Below are 18,222 nucleotides of genomic sequence, written 5' to 3'. Positions count from 1 at the left end.
TCAGAGATACTTTCATGAGGACCCGTAAAGCACTCAAAAATAAGAAAAGTGGCTCAGCAGCTGGTGATCAGAGGATATGGAAGTACTTCCACGTTATGTCCTTCCTAGAGCCTTATATAAAGGAGCGTGATACTAGTGGAATCTTGAAAGCAGATGACCCAGAGGGGGAGGAGGGGGAGGTGGTAACGTTGACCATGGTGCCTGTGACCGAGGATGAAGATGATGGGGCTGCTGATCTATTGCACACAACAACCAGTGATACCACTAGTGATTCCAGCAGCTTTGACCTGTCATATCAGCAAATGCCACAAGCATCTTCTGAAAAGACCAACCCAGGGAAACGAAGAAGGCCTGACCAAACAAGCTTTGAGGAGTCCATCCTCAGCAGGGTGGATAATATTCGAGCCTACATCCAGCATACGGCTGAAGATGAAGATGAGCTCTACTTACAAAGCCTTTTGCCCATTCTCAGATGACTTAGGGGAGCCCGAAAATCTGAGGCCAAGATGGAAATAATGAGAGTGCTCCATAAATTTGAGTTTGTAGAAGAATAATTATCTTGATGATAGTGATTAACTGTTAATTATGTTCATACAAAGTTCATATAAATATTTCATAGTGAAATTGCACATTTTTGCACACTAAGTTTACAGCCTGTAATTGTTCTATATTGCAGACAAAGGAAAGAATGTTACTTGTTAATTTATTTTTGTTAAAAAACATACATTGTGCACTGTTCTTTTGATTGAATTTTAAATTATGTTGCCTTCTTGGTTCACGTGCAATATGTAAAGTACAATAAAACAATTACATTTGTCATATGTGGTGGTCATTATTCACAGAACAAATATAGATAGAGCTAAAATGTAACTGATAGTACTCTACATAAATGATTATGGGGTTAAACATAATAAATAATGACATACCTCAGACAGATAGCAAGCCGTTCTTCAGGACTGATTGGTTCCCTCATGTTTGTGTGAATCTTCTCTATTTTGGGGGTTACCATGGTGAGTAGTTTGGCAAAAAGTTCAGGGCTTAGGCGAAAGTAGGCTCTGAATTTATCTGGATCTGCCATCAAATGATGATATTCACCATGCTGTTTCCTGATCCGTAATATTGGATGAATCCAAGGTTGGTTTTTTTTTGTGTTTTTTTTTGATAGAAGAGACTTAACAGCAAGATTTCTGTCAGTTCCAGTAAAATCGTGTGACACTTCATCTTTATTATCTGACACGGACCGCTTTGAAAATGTCAAAATCCCTTGGAGACAAGCGATGCGAGTGATGCAAAAGCGCGATTCGCAACGCTGCCGTCGCTATCGCCTCCCGTGTGTTCGGTTTCACCCCAGTGGTGATGTGGCCCGTTTGTCACTGTCATTTGTCACTCCCCGTGGGTCGAGCCCATCACTCTTTTGCTCAAAAATTGCTGAATTCCCGTCTGAGACTGAGACTGAGTTAGTGAAATGCTAACATTCGTGTCCAAACACAAGTAGGGCCTCAGTTAACATTACTCGCAACTAACTTTGCTTCTTAAATTAATGTTTGTCAGACTTCCGCTGTGTAACAGCTGTGAGTAAAAAGGGATTTATGACTTATCATTACCAACAAACTCCTCAAAATGTAGACTGGCATTGGTTGCCAGTTAAAAAAAACTTTCTCCGCGAGATTGTTCAAATCTTCTTTTTCTTCTGTAAGCTTTATTCACGCTGAACATTCCTATTTGCCTCATTAGCACTACTGGTGTTTCGGCATGGAATTGCATCCACCTATAATTTGATCCTCGCTCTCGGACAAAGGACAGATGAGTGACAGGACGGGGCACTTCAGGGGGCCAATCAGATTTCAGATGGGGCCAATGCCCCTGTGGCCCCGCCCCTAGAAGCGCCCCTGTCTTCAAGTAATAGGAGCCAATCTTTTTAAGTTCATCCACACAACAAAAAATAATCTTTTTATCTTTACTGTGTTTCATCTGCATTGTTCATTTGGTCAGGGGCGCAGCTATATACTTTCTGAGGTGTATGCGGACACATTTTTAGCCCCCCCCCAACTCACACGCGCAGACAGACAGACAGACAGACAGACACACACACACACACACACAAAATGCACCCTCTCAAGATTTACTGTGTTCATGTGTGCAGATCTCACTTATTCATGGACTTATAAAACACAAGACTTCTATGACATAACTTACTGACTGTCTTTAAACCACTTTGAAAAGTTTTTTTCAGCCCAACAACATTTTTATCCTTCTCCCTCTTCCGTTTTCTGTTTTGTGCCCCAGAGAGCTTTCTTTTGTGCCACTCCATCTTTAGCTACCTGTCGTCAGATGATAGCACAATTCAAATGAAGACAGTCACGATTGAGCGCGTTCTCGAAAGCGCGCGCTGAAGCACTTTTTGTAAGTGTATGAGTGTGTGTGGGGGCAGGGGGAGCGACAGGAGAAGGGGAGGTGAAAGAGCGCAGGGGCGCCTAATCAGCGCCGTGCCTCTGTTATTGATCATACCATATGCACAGCTATTAAATACAGAAAATGCAACTAGAAAAATGATTTCCCCACATCGCTTTGGTGCCCCCCCTCTTGTGCGGCGCCCATATGCGTTGCATATAGTGCATACCCATTTTTTGCGCCACTGCATTTGGTATAGATCCTTTTCACATGACGTCACACAACTTCCGTTTGGCCTCGATTCTGGGGATCTTTACTTCCGGTGGATGGAGTTTACAGAGTCTAATACATTTGCCACAAATACGGTTTTAGGATATACTATGACATGCAGTATATATATATATATATATATATATATATATATATATATATATATATATATATATATATATATATATATGAGAGTCCCCAGCTATTTAGAGATGGTTATGCATTTCTAAGATAAACACAAGTGTGAATAGTAGGTATTGCTTTCCTTATATACCGTATTTTTCGGACTATACGTCGCTCCGGAGTATAGGTCGCACCAGCCAAAAAATGCATAATAAAGAAGAAAAAAACATATATAGGTCGCACTGGACTATAAGTCGCACTTTTTTTGGGGGGGGGGGGGTTGATAGAATCCGAGACCCAGAGCAGAAATTCCATCTTGAACGGCAATTTAAAATAATAATGGATTAAAGAACAGGACGAACACGGTTACGCCTACGTTATGCTAACGTAGCACATTCAGCTACATGACGCACAACGAACACGTGTTCGGTATGTTAACGTAACATTAAGTTATTCAGATAACCATAGCATAAAGAACATACTAACAAGTTAACCAACCATCAATCCATTGAATTCTTCATCCTCGGTGTCACTTCTAAACAATTCTGTACACTCCGTAGACGAAGCGCCGCTTCCTCTTCTGTGTCGCGTTAGTCAGACTCGTCGTCAGCTGCAGTTCCAATTATTCCAGCCTTCTGAATCCCAACAGGATGGTTGTCACTGAAGCCCATGTTTTCTTGATCCATCCAATGACTTCCAGGAAAGTTGGGTGGCGCATTCTCCCAGTTGCCGTTAAGCTGTGCTCTCCATCCATCATCCACTGCGCCCACAGGTTACGCAAAGACTGCCTTAAAGCTCCGGTTCACGGAGATGTCAAGTGGCTGGAGTATTTTGGTTCATGTGTTATAAATGTCACATATACGTCGCTCCAGAGTATAGGTCGCACCCCCAGCCAAACTATGAAAAAAAATGCGACTTATACTCCGGAAAATACGGTACCTTGTATATTATCTTTGCCAATTTCTAATAAAATTCACCATTAACATTTGCAGCAGCTTGAATTAACTATTAAAGAGTTACAAACATGTACAGGGAGGTGATTAGTGTGACTGTCATAGTTTGAAAGGTCACATGACTTAATTAAATCTATGTTGAAATTGACATATCTTACTTTGCAGGTCCTCTTCCAGATCCTCACATCATGGCCAGCAGGAGAAGAACATGTCCACTACCAGGGATTTGCAAGTTGCTGCATGGACTTGAAGGGGATGAGGAGCTAATCCTCTCAATGAGACAGAGGCTCGATCATTTTATCATGACATCTACATGGATGTCTTCTTAAGTTGTAAACCCTGAGGAGTGTAGGTTAATATTGCAATACAATTGATATGCCTTTCGTAAATACATTTTCTCTGCCAATGCAAAATGGACTTAATTGTGTATGTACGTACTTCACACACACACACACACACACATATAGTTTCTCTTTTTTTTTTAACAATCATTGCTCCATGTACAGTGTTTAATAGAATTATTAAATGTTTGCAATAAACTGCCACAGACCTGTTTTTGAGCCTGATTGGTTGTATTTTATGTTTCGCCTGTTCTACCCGTGGAAACCACTTTAATCTCAATGCTTTTATTTAGCTTGTATTTTGTATAAAAGCTTGAGCTAGCTACTTGATTCATAGAACTCATGAAGCTGGGGAGCAGAACTGAACACGAGTCAACAGTTCTTTACTCTGTTGCCTCTTGTTTTACTTGTCAAAGTTTCTAGAAGATTCAAATGATTTGTGTTCCTTTGATAGGAGAAAGTTTGGGAAAAAAGCATCTTTTTTTTTATATACATGCTGTTTTGATTTGCTGTAGTATGTGTTTCTAATCTGATACGGAAAAAAGATCCTGATAGCTTGGAAGTCTTTCCTCTTTTTGTTTGTTAACCCTCTTTTTGCTTTCATACTACACATCTTTGTCAATCGGTCTGGCACTTCTAGGGGAGACAAACTTTCTGGTTTTTTGGTGTGTTGTCACATATTGCATATTCAAAATAAAACAAGTGGCACAAAAGTGATAATTTCTGACATGAGAAATGCTTTTTTCCCCCAATATCACTTCTTTGCTTATGAAGTTTTTGTCATTATCAGGCATGCAATTCAGATAAGATTGAATACATGTTCAATCTGAAATGCTACTTTAAAATACCTCTCAATACAGATTATAGTGAATAGAATATGTATTTGTGCTCAATCTGTTATAAATTCAATAAATTTCACTTTCAGAAATAATTTTAGATATCTAAAAAAATATATATGAATACAAATGAGATTAGCTGTAGCTCAGGAGGTAGAGCAGGTCACCTACTGATCAGAAGGTCAGCGGTTTGATTCCTGGCTGCTCCGGGCTGCATGCCAGAGTAATCCGTGGGCAAGATACGAACCCCAAGTTGCTCTCCGACGCAAAAGCATTAGAGCATGAATGGTGTGTGGAACGTTAGATAATAACTCATGGAAGTGCTTGTGTGAATTGGTAAATGTGAAAGTGTTGTATGAGTGCTCAGACAGAGTAGAAAGTGCAATATAAGAACCAGGTCCATTTACCATTTTACCCAAGTGTCAGTTCACCGTTCGATAAGTCAGAGTTTATTGATGCCACCTTTCTAGTAGCAAGGCCTGCTAACCAAGCAGTGACCGGGTGGTAGTTTTGCTTTAAATGTACCTGCAAAATCAAGGTAATTCTACTTAAGAAAAATCATTAAATACATTTAACAAATGAAGTAATTTATACAAAACGTTTATTTGTTTGATCTACAAAATGAAATGAAGTTGCTTTTACTTGCTAATTTAATTTACTACACTGAAAAATTTGAGTGATTTATACAAAGTTTAGTTTTGCTTGATCTACTTGACAAAATTAAGTTCACTTTACTTGGATTTTATATTTCATGTAAAGAAATAAGTAAGTACTTTAAACACAGGAAACAGTCTTGCTTGATCAACACAAATAAATTATGCAAATAGTTGCCTTAATTTTATTATGTAGATAGGGCAGGATATTTTTATCAGTGCATACTGCTGGAGGGTTCCCATGAAGGTTCACTCTGTTTATACCCAACTCTGCATTTAATCATTAGTAGTTATTAAACTCTGGCTCTCTTCCACAGCATGTCTTCTGTCCTGTCTCTCTCCCCTCACCCCCAAACAGTCACAGCAGATGACCCCCCCTCCTGAGCCTGGTTCTGGCATGGAGGTTTCTTCCTCTTAAAGGGGAGTTTTTCCTTCCCACTGTCACCAAGTACTTGCTGGGGTTGTTTTGATGATGGGTTTCTCTGTAATTACTGTAGGGTCTTTACAACATAAAGGGCCTTGAAGCGACTGCTTGTTGTGATTTGGTGCTGCTAGATGGATCGCAGCCTGTAGCGGAAGCGGATGTCTTTGGCGGGCAGCAGGACTCCCAGTCCGACTCTGCTGGAGTCCAGTGTGGCTCTGCTCTGCCCCTCCTCCAGCTGCAGGTCCAAGTAAAGCAGCAGCACACACAGGAACTGTTTGACCTCGTTGATGGCGAAGAAGAACGTCCGGGACACTTGCTGGCGCCGGAGCCAAATGGCATGAGGTAATACTTGAGCTTCTGGCCATCCTTGTAGAAGTTGGTCTTCTTTTCGCCCTTCTGCACGTAGCGGTCGAACTGGAAAGTCTGACGGCACAGAGAGAAGAACGACAGAGTGATCAACGACAACATGAAGACCATGAATGTAGTCTAAGAACTGGATACCAGAGTCAAAGATGGTGCCCTCTCACTTCAAAGGAAATCCATGCCTGTTACAGCCTCTGCTATAAGTCCTGAGAGGAAATAAACCAATGGCTGGTGCCTGCTGGTAGCTCCTTTTTCCTGTGTATAGACTATGTTTTTGTTAAATTCACTCACTTATTCCTCTTTTACTTTTCTCTTTCCTCTGGGTTTTGTTGTGCTATTTCCTGTTTTTGCAATCTTTGACTAGGTCTTTCTGTCTCCTATAAAAGTCCCCCACCCACCCCCCACACTTTTACTGTTAGCTCATCTTCAAAGAGGACACAACACCCAAAAAGAAAATGGCAGCACTAACACAAAACTTCAGGAAACGGGCAATAGATCTGAACTGCACAAATTCATTCTGACCTTTTCTAACATGCCACTTTTTCAGCCTAAGTGTGGCATAAGTGCTACCTTTTTACCTCTGGGTATTCAACATTGTAACTTTTATGTTATGTCCTCACCATCCTCTGGACTTTCTGAGCAAATGAACTGATTTTAAAAATACAATTAATATCACCTATGTTACACAAATGCAAAAATAACCAATAAACAAATTGAGACACAGCACCAGCAGATCTTAATAAAGTAGATGGAGCCCAGTGAAAGACTAGCCACCTGCCCAGGGTGTACCTCACCTTTCCCCACCAGCTGAGTCTGGTTTTTATGAACAAAGTGGGATTAGTTAACTTATCTGGGTTACCTCTGGGTCCTCATAGATCTCAGGGTCCAGGTGCATAGTCTTAGGGTACAGGGTGACGATGTCTCCTTTTCTGATGGGTATTGACCACTCGCCATCCAGACGCAGGCTGAAGTCCTCCTGAGCCACTCGGATGTTCATAGAGGATGCGGACAGGCGGAGGCTCTCCTCGATAGCACTTTCTGTGGAGAAAGTCAGGCCAATAATTTTCAGCTTCACATCCTTAAATGTGCTGGTGAAGAATTTCTGTGTCCATGTACCCATGTAGAGGAGCTTCTCCAGGTGCTCTTGAGTCAGTGTCACATTTTTATCCCTGCTGAATTCAACTCCACTCAGTCTCAGGACATCCTCGAGCTCCTGACGGATGAACTGCAGAGCCTCAGGGTGACTCACCAGGTAATACATGGCCCAGAAAGTAGCAGGAACCGTGTTCCCCACAGATGCCCACAGGATGGTAAAGTGGTGAGCTGAACATCAGGAGGATACAGGATGTCATTCAGAAAAACCTTCCACATCTCACCTAAACTCCTATGGCCAGACCAAGACATCTGTGAGTTTATACATGTTATACTTTCTAGGGTTGCTATGGCTCAGGAGGTAGAGCAGGTCACCTATCAATTGGAAGGTTGGCAGTTTGATTCCTGGCTGCTCTGGGCTGCATGCTAAAGTATCCTTGGGCAAGATACTGCACCCCAAGTTGCTCTCCGACACAAGTATTGGAGTATGAATGTGTGTGAATAGACCGTAAAAGCGCTTTGAGTGCTCAGTTAGAATAGAAAAGCACTATATAAGTACTAGTGCATTTACTTTAAGAATCAGGTAAATGACCAGTACCCAGTATGTCAAAAGTACATCCTTCTGCAGGTGGATATACTTCACAGTAAATGGTATATTGCACTTTTCTACTCTAGCTTAGCACTCAAAGCGCTTTATACAACACGTTTGCATTTACCCATTCATACAAGCACTTCTTTTTACAACTAAGTGCTTACTATCTAACATTCACACTCCAACGGATGCATCGGAGAGCAACTTGGGGTTCAGTATCTTGCCCAAGGATACTTTGGCATGCAGAAATGAGCAGCCAGGAATCGGACCACCAACCTTCCAATTAGTAGATGACCTGCTCTACTGCCTGAGCCACAGCCATGCTTCTCTGAATTAAGTATGTAAAGTTCACTAAAAACTGCCTGTGCCGAAGGCAAAACAACACACAACAGTTTTCTGCATAAGCTCCACGTACAGCAGGATGCTCAAAGTTCAAGGGACAATGTTATGATGCATTCAGCAGCACAGATTTTATAAGACCAGCTGCAAAAAAGGTTTCTTTGGACCTTGACCATTATTCTTCCTGCACTTTAAAGAGAACTGCTTAGACTCAATTCTAACTCCATGTTTTTAGTCTGGGACTCCACTTCAGTAGCTTTGCAAAATCAATTTCTCTCATATTGCTGCACCGAGATCTGTTTTTAAAGAGGTAATTCTAGCTCCTCTCCCTTTATAGCTCCCTTCCTTAAAAATCTACTTTCTTCTGATTGGCAAATTTCTGAAAGCCTGCTGAAGAGCAGCATCCGGTGCCTGTGAGCTCTGCCTCCTTCTCTTCCTCTCACAACAGTTGTTGGACTGATGTAAACTGTAAATTGAGTATTTAGAGCAGTCTGATTTTGGCTGATAGTTTGACAGAAAACAAAGAAAATCAGTCAGCCCCCACAGGCACCAGTTCTCCCGCCTGGAGAACTGGTGCCAGGAGAACCACCTCCTGCTCAACGTCAGCAAAACAAAGGAACTGATCGTGGACTTCAGCAGGAAGCAGCAGAGGGACTACCATCCACTTGTCATCAGTGGTGCTGAGGTGGAAAGAGTGGACACCTTCAAATACCTGGGAGTGACCATCTCACAGGACCTGTCCTGGACTCATCACATAAACATCACTGTGAAGAAGGCCAGACAGCGTCTCTACCTCCTCAGGCGGCTGAGAGACTTCAAGCTCCCACTCAAGGTGCTCAGGAACTTTTACACCTGCACCATTGAGAGCATCATGCGTGGGAGCATCACCACCTGGATGGGAAACTGCACCAAGCAGGACTTCATGGCCCTAAAAAGGGTGGTTCGTTCAGCTGAACGGACCATCAGAACCACCCTCCCCAACCTGCAGGACATTTACACCAAGCAGTGCAGGCTGAGGGCCATGAAGATCCTAAAACAGCCCAGCCACCCCGGACACTCTCTCTTCTCCCTGCTCCCATCAGGCCGGCGTTACCACTGCCTGAGGGCTAAGACTGAAAGGTTGAAGAAGAGTTTTTACCCACAAGCCCTCCGTCTGCTCAACTCTGAGCCCTAACTGGACCATTATTGCACAGTGTAAATATTATAATTTAAAAAGTGTGTATAGTGTATAGTATATAGAGTATAGTGTATAGTGTGAATTACTTTTTTTTATTTTTATACTTCTTATTTATATGTGTGTGTTTATTAGGTTGCAGGTACAAAATACATTTCACTGTGCATTGTACTGTGTATAACTGTGCATGTGACAAATAAACACTATCTTATCTTATCTTATCTTATCTAAAGCTGCTCCACCTTAGCAGAGCTGAGGCACAGGGGCAGCCAATTAGAAATGCTAACAGTCGCAAAATTTCTCCCTAGTCACTTTTTGGGAATAAAAAGTCGCTAGGGTTGAAAAGTCACAAGGGGGCAAAAAGGGGGGGTAACGAGGACCCCCCCCCACCCCCCAAACCACCCCCCAAAAAAAAAAAAAAAAAAAAAAAAAAAAAAAAAAAAAAAAAAAAAAAAAGAAAGAAACCACACAAACCCCCCCCCCCCCCCCCCCCCCCCCCCCCCCCCCCCCCCCCCCCCCCCCCCCCCCCCCCACCCCCAACCCACACAGCATCACACAGCATGGGGTTAATCGTTCAGTCTTCTTCTTTTTGAGGTTTTGAAGCAGTTGGCAGGTACATGACACTGCCTCCATGCATGCTGAACTACATTCATTGCTTGTGCCATATCTCATATCTCATAGATATGAACATGGGAAAGAATAAAATGTTACATGAGAGCAATGACTTTATCTACTTTTCAGAAGGCATTTTTGTTGTTTTTTAATAAATACAGAAACATGATGAGTTCAGATGCAAAACCCTCTAAATCTGGACACTTTTCTTTTCAAGAGCTTTTTCTTTCTTTCTTTCTTTCTTTCTGGATCCTATGATAAATTTTATTTTACAGGCAAAGGTGAGGTGCCCCCTTTTTTAATGTAAATATATTAATTTACCAACTTTTTAACAAATAATATTTTGTTTTGAGGCAAAACCAGCAAAGCCTTTAGTCTATCCTCTGTCCAGTGTGAATTGAAGGCAAAAGGCGCAATATCAGACTATGATAAAAAAGATTTCTACATAGATTCACACAGTACAACTTACAACTGCAATGGCACAAAATAGCAGTACATTTAACAATACAGAATTGTTGATACTAGGCCACGGGGTTTGTGACAACTGAGGGATGACGCAATGAAACATCAAAACTGGTTTTGGAATGGATTAAAGCAGGCTAACAGTAAGCGTCTGGAATGCACGAGCTCAGTCCTACTGAAAATTTGTGGACTATGCGTTAAAGCCAAGTCCTTGTCAGAAACCAACCAATTTAAATTAACTTTACTAATTCTGCCAAGAAGAGAGGTCAGTTATCCTTGCCAGAATTATGCCAAAAGCTTGTTGATAGATACCAAAAGCATCTGGTCATGAAGCAACTAACCCAAATACATTAACCAAATATTAGTGACGGTGAGCCTGTATGTATCAGTCTGACCCTGTGTGGATTAGAGAAAATTTAAATAAATTCAAATATGTATGCTATACATGGATCCAATCCTGGAAAAGAACAGTTTAAACAAATCATTAAAATCCCCAAACTACCATGATGAGTGGATGTAAACATCCGACCACAACTGTACATGAGCCAGTCAAAGTTTGGGTTTTAAGGACTCATTTTTTCAAGAAACAGCAAAACAATATTTAGACAACTGCTAATTATGCAAGAAGAAATTATCTACCTGCTTTGTCAACATCCCTCAGCATGTCAAACTGCTCAAACACCTCTGAACATGTCCTGATGAACTCTGAAGCATTTGACCAAACCGACATCCGGTGGGGCAGAAAGTAGTCGATAAGCCTCTTGCGGATTGCCTTAGTCTGTCCCAGCAGCCAGATGGGGATCTGGCGATGAGGAGTGGAAACATGTTGTCAAACTTGATAAGGTCATTCTTCAGCATGCCTATACCGCTGTGGCGGCTGGCAGATGCTGGCTTGCCGTACATGGTGAGGAAGGTGGCCCTCAAACCATGATTGACTGCCAGAACTCGTACATGTTAGCGCTCTCCCAGCCACCCTCCTTATCCAGGTAGTCCTGACGAAAAACTAGCATCAGGTTACCCATCATGCTCTTGTCAGTGCTGTGAGACTATCCCCTTGGAGGAGAAAGAAGGTGGTTTGAGCTGCTCCTGCAGGCCGGGAAACTTGCTACTGCGTGGGTAGCCAAAGGCAAATGGCACAGCGCTGTTGGAGAACTCGTGGAAGTCCAGCTGCCGGCCATGTTTGATGATGCTTGGATACAGTAAAGGGTTCATGATAAAGGTCATGTATTTACCTGCAGGAGCAAGAACAGTGCTTCAAGTTACTTAAGTACATTGAAACTATTGGTCTTTGTCCTTCATGTGTCTAAGTAGGTCTGATCAGCCAGTATTTAAACTCCACTTTGTCTCTTCATTGTTAGGTCAGTTGTGCTTTGGTTTTATAGGCCGATATTTTTTTATGCGACATTGCAACTTGACTTCAACTCAGCTTATCTGACCTCTTTTAAAAGGGCACATGACTATGATTGGACTATTTTGAACCATTGTTTAAGTGAACTAAGTTTTCAGAAGCTACACTGTTCCTCATGACTAATCAGCTTAGCCCTCTAAAACTGCCGTTCCTCTAATATCCATTTGAAGCTCCAGCAGTGAGTCAGTCCCTATAGACTCTCATGTTACAATATCAACTTTATAGCAGAAATAAAATATTAAAGCAGTGTGGTACAAAAACTGTTTTGATATCTAAGGCTAATTTCCCCCCATTCACAAATTGGACCCTATCTCTGGTAGGGTCTCTCAGGGTAAATTGGTCCTGGATGAGGGGTCAGATGAAAAGTCTTTTGAGTGGAAGATAAGGGAACAGTTTAACCTTCTTGGGATATGGTCACCTGGACCCAGGCCTGGGAAGGTGCTTCCCCTCCCTCCTGTTCCCAACTGCTCCACAAAACACCTGAACGGGTAAACTCACTCACCCACCTCAAATATCCTCAAAGGACAGGTTCGATTAAGAAGGACTCTCCTCTCCAGCACCCTGGCATAGACCTTCCCGGGGAGGACTAAGGTGCCGTTTACATGAATCCGTTTTCATTTTGAAACGGCGTCGTTTTGATGCGTTTCGGCCTTGCGTTTACACGACAACGGTGTCGTTTTGATGCGTTTCGCCCTTCCGTTTACACGACTACAGAGTGAAAACGATGTGTTTCGGAAACGGGGTCCAGAGTGGAGCGTTTCAGAAACGCACCGGCTTGCGTTCTCGTGTAAACACTTGAAACCGGTTTGTGGGTGTGATTTGAAAACGCTCGACTCGCACATGCGCACTATGGTTGCGACGGCCACAGTTTTTCGCGCACGCGCAAATGATATACAGTACTCGCGGATTCACGAGTGCTTCTTATGCTTTTCTTGTGTTTTTTACCGTTTTGTAATTCAGCGTTGTGTGCAGCAGCGATCCAACCTCATCGTCAGTCCACACAAAACCTCACACTGGCCGTTTTGTAAGTAATGAACAATTTGCCGCACTACCTTCTGTGTCACTCCACCATGCGGGTCTTGCATAAATAGAATAGAATAGAATGCCTTTATTGTCATTATACAGGATGTACAATGAGATTGGAGGGCCACTCCTGTTCAGTGCCATGTACAGGAGTGGCCCTAAACAAACTTTGCAAAGAGAAAACCAACGCCAACTTGTGGCCTGGCATGGGAACTACATCGTTTTCATCGTTTCCATCGTTTCACATGTCATCGTGTAAACGCGGATCGTTTCTGAAACGCCATCGTGTAAACGAAAGGCTGAAACACATCAAAACGACCACCGTTTCCAGTGAAAACGGCTTGTGTGTAAACGGCACCTAAGGAGTGTGAACCCACTGTAGTTGGAGCACACCCTCTAGTCCCCCTTCTTGATCAAAGGAACCACCACCCCAGTCTGCCGATTTGGGGGCAGTGCCTCCAAATCGGCAGACTGGGTGGTGGTGGACATTGCAGAGACATGTCAAATCAAGACAGCCCTACAACATCCAGAGCCTTCAGAAATTCAGGGTAAATTTTGCCTACCCCAGGGACCCTGTCACCAAGTAGTGTTTAAACTACCTCAGGACCGCACCCCCAGTGATGGGTGAGTTGTCCCCCTCGTCCCCAGAGTCTGTTCCTCTATAGAAGGCATGTCAGTGGGATTAAGGAGGTCCTTGAAGTATTCCTTCGGCCACCTGAGTATAGCCTCAGTCAGTGTGTTCCTTCCACCTCTGGTGCCCACCACCTGGTTCTGTAATTTCCACCACGACAGGCAACAAAGACGCTGCAGTCACAGCTCCATGCAGCTGCATCATCATCAATAGAGGCTGGGGAAGGAAGCATGGTCCACTCGGACTCAGTGTCTAAGCCTCCCTTGGAATGCAATCAACGCTCTGCTGGAAGTAGAATTGAATCTCACATCTGGGAACTCTGCCAGATGTTTCCACTGTCACCTCATATGCGTCTGGATACACCAGGTCACTATCTTCCCCCCACCACCTGATCCAACCTACCACCAGGGGGTGATCAGCTGACAGCTCAGCTCCTCTCTTCACCGAAGTGTCCCAAAATATAGGTCAACGGCAGACCTGATGATACAATTACAAACCTGATCATCGACCTGCAACCTAGGCTGTCCTGGTGCCACATACACTTATGAACGCTTTATGTTTGATCATGCTGTCCATTATAAACAAACTGAGCAGAACACCACTCTGGTCAGATGAGGCAGGCCATTTCTCCCAATCACGCCCCAAATCATCAAATGATTCAGAAAATCTGGAGAATCTGTGCACAAAGACAAGCTTAAAAACAACATGGATGCCCATGTTCTTTCGAGCCTCAGGTAGCACTGCATTAAAACAGGCATGATTCTGTCATGGAAATCACTGCATGGGCTCAGGAACACTTCCAGAAATCACTGTCTGTGAACACAGTTTACGGTGCAGGGTTAGTGTTTATTGTCCACTGGAGTAAATAGGAGAGGGACCATCTGGCTTGTTAACAGCACTTTGTTCAAAGCCTGCATCTCGGATGGTATGGGGTAGATCAGTGGCTATGGAATTGACAGCTGGCACATCTGGAAAGGCTCCATCAGTGCTGAAAGGGTTATACAGGTTTATGCAGGTTTCAGTGCTCCCATCCAGACGTGTTTTTCAGAGAAGGCCTTCATATTTCAGCAGGGTGATGCTGAAGCTATTTCAGCAGCAGGGCTTCGTAGTACAATAGTCCAGGTGCTGAACTGGCCTTCAGTCCAGATCTTTCACCAGCTGAGAACATCTGAAGCATCATGAAACTAAAACTAGGACAAAGAAGGCTCGGGACTGCTGAGCAGCTACACAGTGGAAAATATATATGTTTCCCATTACATGTTGCTGCCATCAAATTCAAAATGAGATTTACAAATCATTGCATTCTGTTTTGATTTACATTTTACACAGCATCCCAACTTTTTTGGAATTGGGGTTGTATATTCTAAGTAAGGAGCGTCACTGAATTGCACTCTTTATTTTTTTTCCTAGTATTTGCTCCTCTATAATCTGTTGGCCACACTGGTGCATCTATAGGATGATCCAGTTGGAAGTATTTCCATTCCTGTTTTTATGAATGAACAAACTGGACCTCTGAACTTTCTTACAGAGTTGTTGCTTTAATGAATTTTGTGGAAGTCTGAACAGGAGGGTCTCACTTTGCATAAAAGGTGCACACATGTGGAAAGCCTCCTCGGGATGGCTTCAGTACAAACCTGCTATCGGACTGTAAACACATCTCCAAATTTCCTCTTATGTTCTTCTAGAAATTTTGTGGGCATCTTTTCCAAACTCCAGAGCTTTTCCAATGAAAGGAATCCAGCCTTTAATTAAAGGAGGCTCACCTTCTCGTCTGCAAGAGAGACAAGAGAAACCACATTATTTCACCTCTCTGACTTTGTCATTGAACCATTTATCTAACATCACACAGCACGTTTCTGTCCTGAAGTTTCCCCTCCTGGCATTAATCATCTCATGTACTGGGCATCAGGTGTTCCTGTAACAAAGTGTAACCTCAGGCAGAAAAACACTCTGCCCTTTTATGAAATCTGGAAACTTTTCCACGTTTCCTCTGTTCTTCAGACTCTGAGGCTGTTAATGATCATTGCAGAGATTTGACTCCTGTCTACCTGTTTGTGCTGTGACTGCTGTGAGCTTCATTATCCTCGGCTGAGCGGTTGTCTACATCTATGTCTATCACCCACTGATGTCAGTTTGGTTTGCTCAGTATTTCTGAACTCTGACAGATGCACAGTTTTTGTTGGAGGTTTTTCAGTCCTGATGTATCCTCAGTGACTCCTTTGTGCTGCAGCTGCTTTCCCATGTGTGTTTGTGCCTATAGTTTGGTCTTCAGCAGTGAAATGATCCAGCTGCTCAGCTCACATCAGCTCAGCAAATACTGCATTCATTTACTTTTAATCCCAAACCCTCATCTTATTGAATACATCAGTTTAACAAAGTAGTGGGACTAATAAAGGCATTCTTGATTCTTGAAGAAACACAACTCACATTCCCATCAGATGGCCTTTCATGATAACCAGCAGCAAAGTAGTAGTCAATGCCTGTAGAGGACTCAACAGTTTATGTGTAATTAGAACCTAAAAACCACAGAATTTAAAGAAGCTCTGAATTAATAGAGGGACGATGAACTCATCTCAGAAACAGAATGCTATCAGTGTGAGGTAAATGAACAAGATGTTACATGCTGGAGGCCTCCAGTGTTTACAGCCTGCCTTATCTGGAACCAGTCCTCAGTCACATTATGTTAATACTACAAATGGATTCATGCAGACAAACACAAAACAAGCACAGACAACATGACTCCATAGAAATGCAACAAAAAAACAATTTTTCCAAAAAGTAATACATCAAGCAGCAGTAAGTTTCAAACCCCATCAGAAGGAGATTCAAACACGTTTTCTGTGTTCCTCACCAACTGGTGAAAGTCTCACACTTGGTGAAAACACGCAAACATGCAGAATCATCAACCGGGCTGGACTCACCTCTTCCTGCCCTGGAGAAGGACCAGGACCAGGGAGAGCAGGCTGAGCAGCAACAACAGGAGCAGCAGTGAGGACATGATCCTGCTTCTGACTCAAGACTTTAGACTCTGATCACACAGTCTCTGGAAGATCCTCTTAAGTACTTCTGTCGACACTCTCTCTCTCTCTCTCTCTCTCACACACACACACACACACACACACATTATTCTGTTTTGAAACGGATATTGAAAATGAAAAACTATTTTTTTAAATTTAATTCTCCAAATCCATACAATGCAAATCTAATTACATTTCTTTTTTGTCCCTTTGAAATAAAAACATAAATTCACAAAGAATAGGAAATAGGAAAACAGTTCGTATTTCTCATCAACACTAGTGTGGCTGCCTGGGTCTCTTTCCTTGAGTGTGCTCAAGACTCTTAAAGTAGGTTGGTGGATTTAGGTATGTGGGTTTTGGAATCGCGACATTTTGAGCTTGACTGTACTTGGTTTCAATGCTAACTCAATGTTTGGTAGATGCAGCGCTCCTTGTTTGACTCTGGACCCCCAATACCTCATACTATTCCCAGCTGATTGGAGTCATTGCTGTGCTGTCTCCTTGCTGCTATCTTGTCCCCACCTGTTTGTTTCATTGTGTGTTCTGCTTGTTTGCCTGTGAGCTGGAGCAGTGTTGGCTGCTGCGCTCAGGCCCGTGCGCTGCAGCTCGGTTCTATTTTGCCGGTGTTGGTTTGGCCCATTGTTTTAATGAATTAATGTGTGGGGCTTTTCGGTGTCACAACCCATAAGAACATTAAAACAGAAAAGTGAACATAACTTCAGCCTCAATAAAATGAAAAATTACAGGGGGATGTACTTTCTCAACATTCAATATGTCCTGGGTGCCACACCTGCGCATCGGCAGTGCTCCAGGTGACCTGATGGTCCATTAGTTTCGGTCATTTTTGGATGAGGCTACGAAATAGAAATGTGTCAGAAAGGACGTGTCCCTCTGAGACAGAGAGGAGGGAAAGAAGAAGATTAGAGGAAGAAAAAGACAAAGGTGTGTTTCCATAAGCAATTAGAGGTTTAGTTTGTAATCAGCTCCAAACATACTCCTGGTTACATCATTATACAAAACAGGAAATGTGCAAGACAAAGGATTCCAGCAGCTGCGTCTTCACATGACCTCGGAGTTTCTCTTTATCGTTTGTTTGGTCTCCGTCAGTGGTTGACCATCGCTACCCGACAGAGTCCTGGCAGAGTCCTGTTATTGATTATCTGTGTGTGACAGAGACACACCCAGAACGAACACACTGTTCTTGGCTGACCCAAACATTATGTGCTTCTGTGTCATTAATCCTTTATGTTTATTTTCCAGTCTAAGACAGATTTCTCAGGCAAATAAATATAAAGATGGTGAGAGCAAACATATACCATGAGTATATTTGAAACTTCATAAAAACTCATTTCCTTCATCACTCACCACTCCTCCCCGGTGACTACACTACTTATTTGATTCTTTTTTTTTTTTTTTTTTTTTAACAGCAACATAAACCTCGAAGGGTTGGGTTCAAGTTTTTTTTTTCTTTTTTCGTCTTTATTTATTAATGAATTAAAAGTAACAATGACCAAACAG

The 18,222-nt window shown here is 42.6% G+C and overlaps 1 pseudogene; it reads right to left on the bottom strand.

Moving 5' to 3' along the window:
- Nucleotides 1–6,007: 6,007 nt before the first annotated feature.
- On the bottom strand, nucleotides 6,008–16,685 carry LOC115795225 (cytochrome P450 7B1-like; annotated as a pseudogene).
- Nucleotides 16,686–18,222: the final 1,537 nt, after the last annotated feature.

This window comes from Archocentrus centrarchus, chromosome 17, assembly GCF_007364275.1.
Source record: "Archocentrus centrarchus isolate MPI-CPG fArcCen1 chromosome 17, fArcCen1, whole genome shotgun sequence".
In the NCBI taxonomy this organism is placed as follows: Eukaryota; Metazoa; Chordata; class Actinopteri; order Cichliformes; family Cichlidae; genus Archocentrus; species Archocentrus centrarchus.
This window is presented reverse-complemented; position numbering and strand designations above follow the sequence as displayed.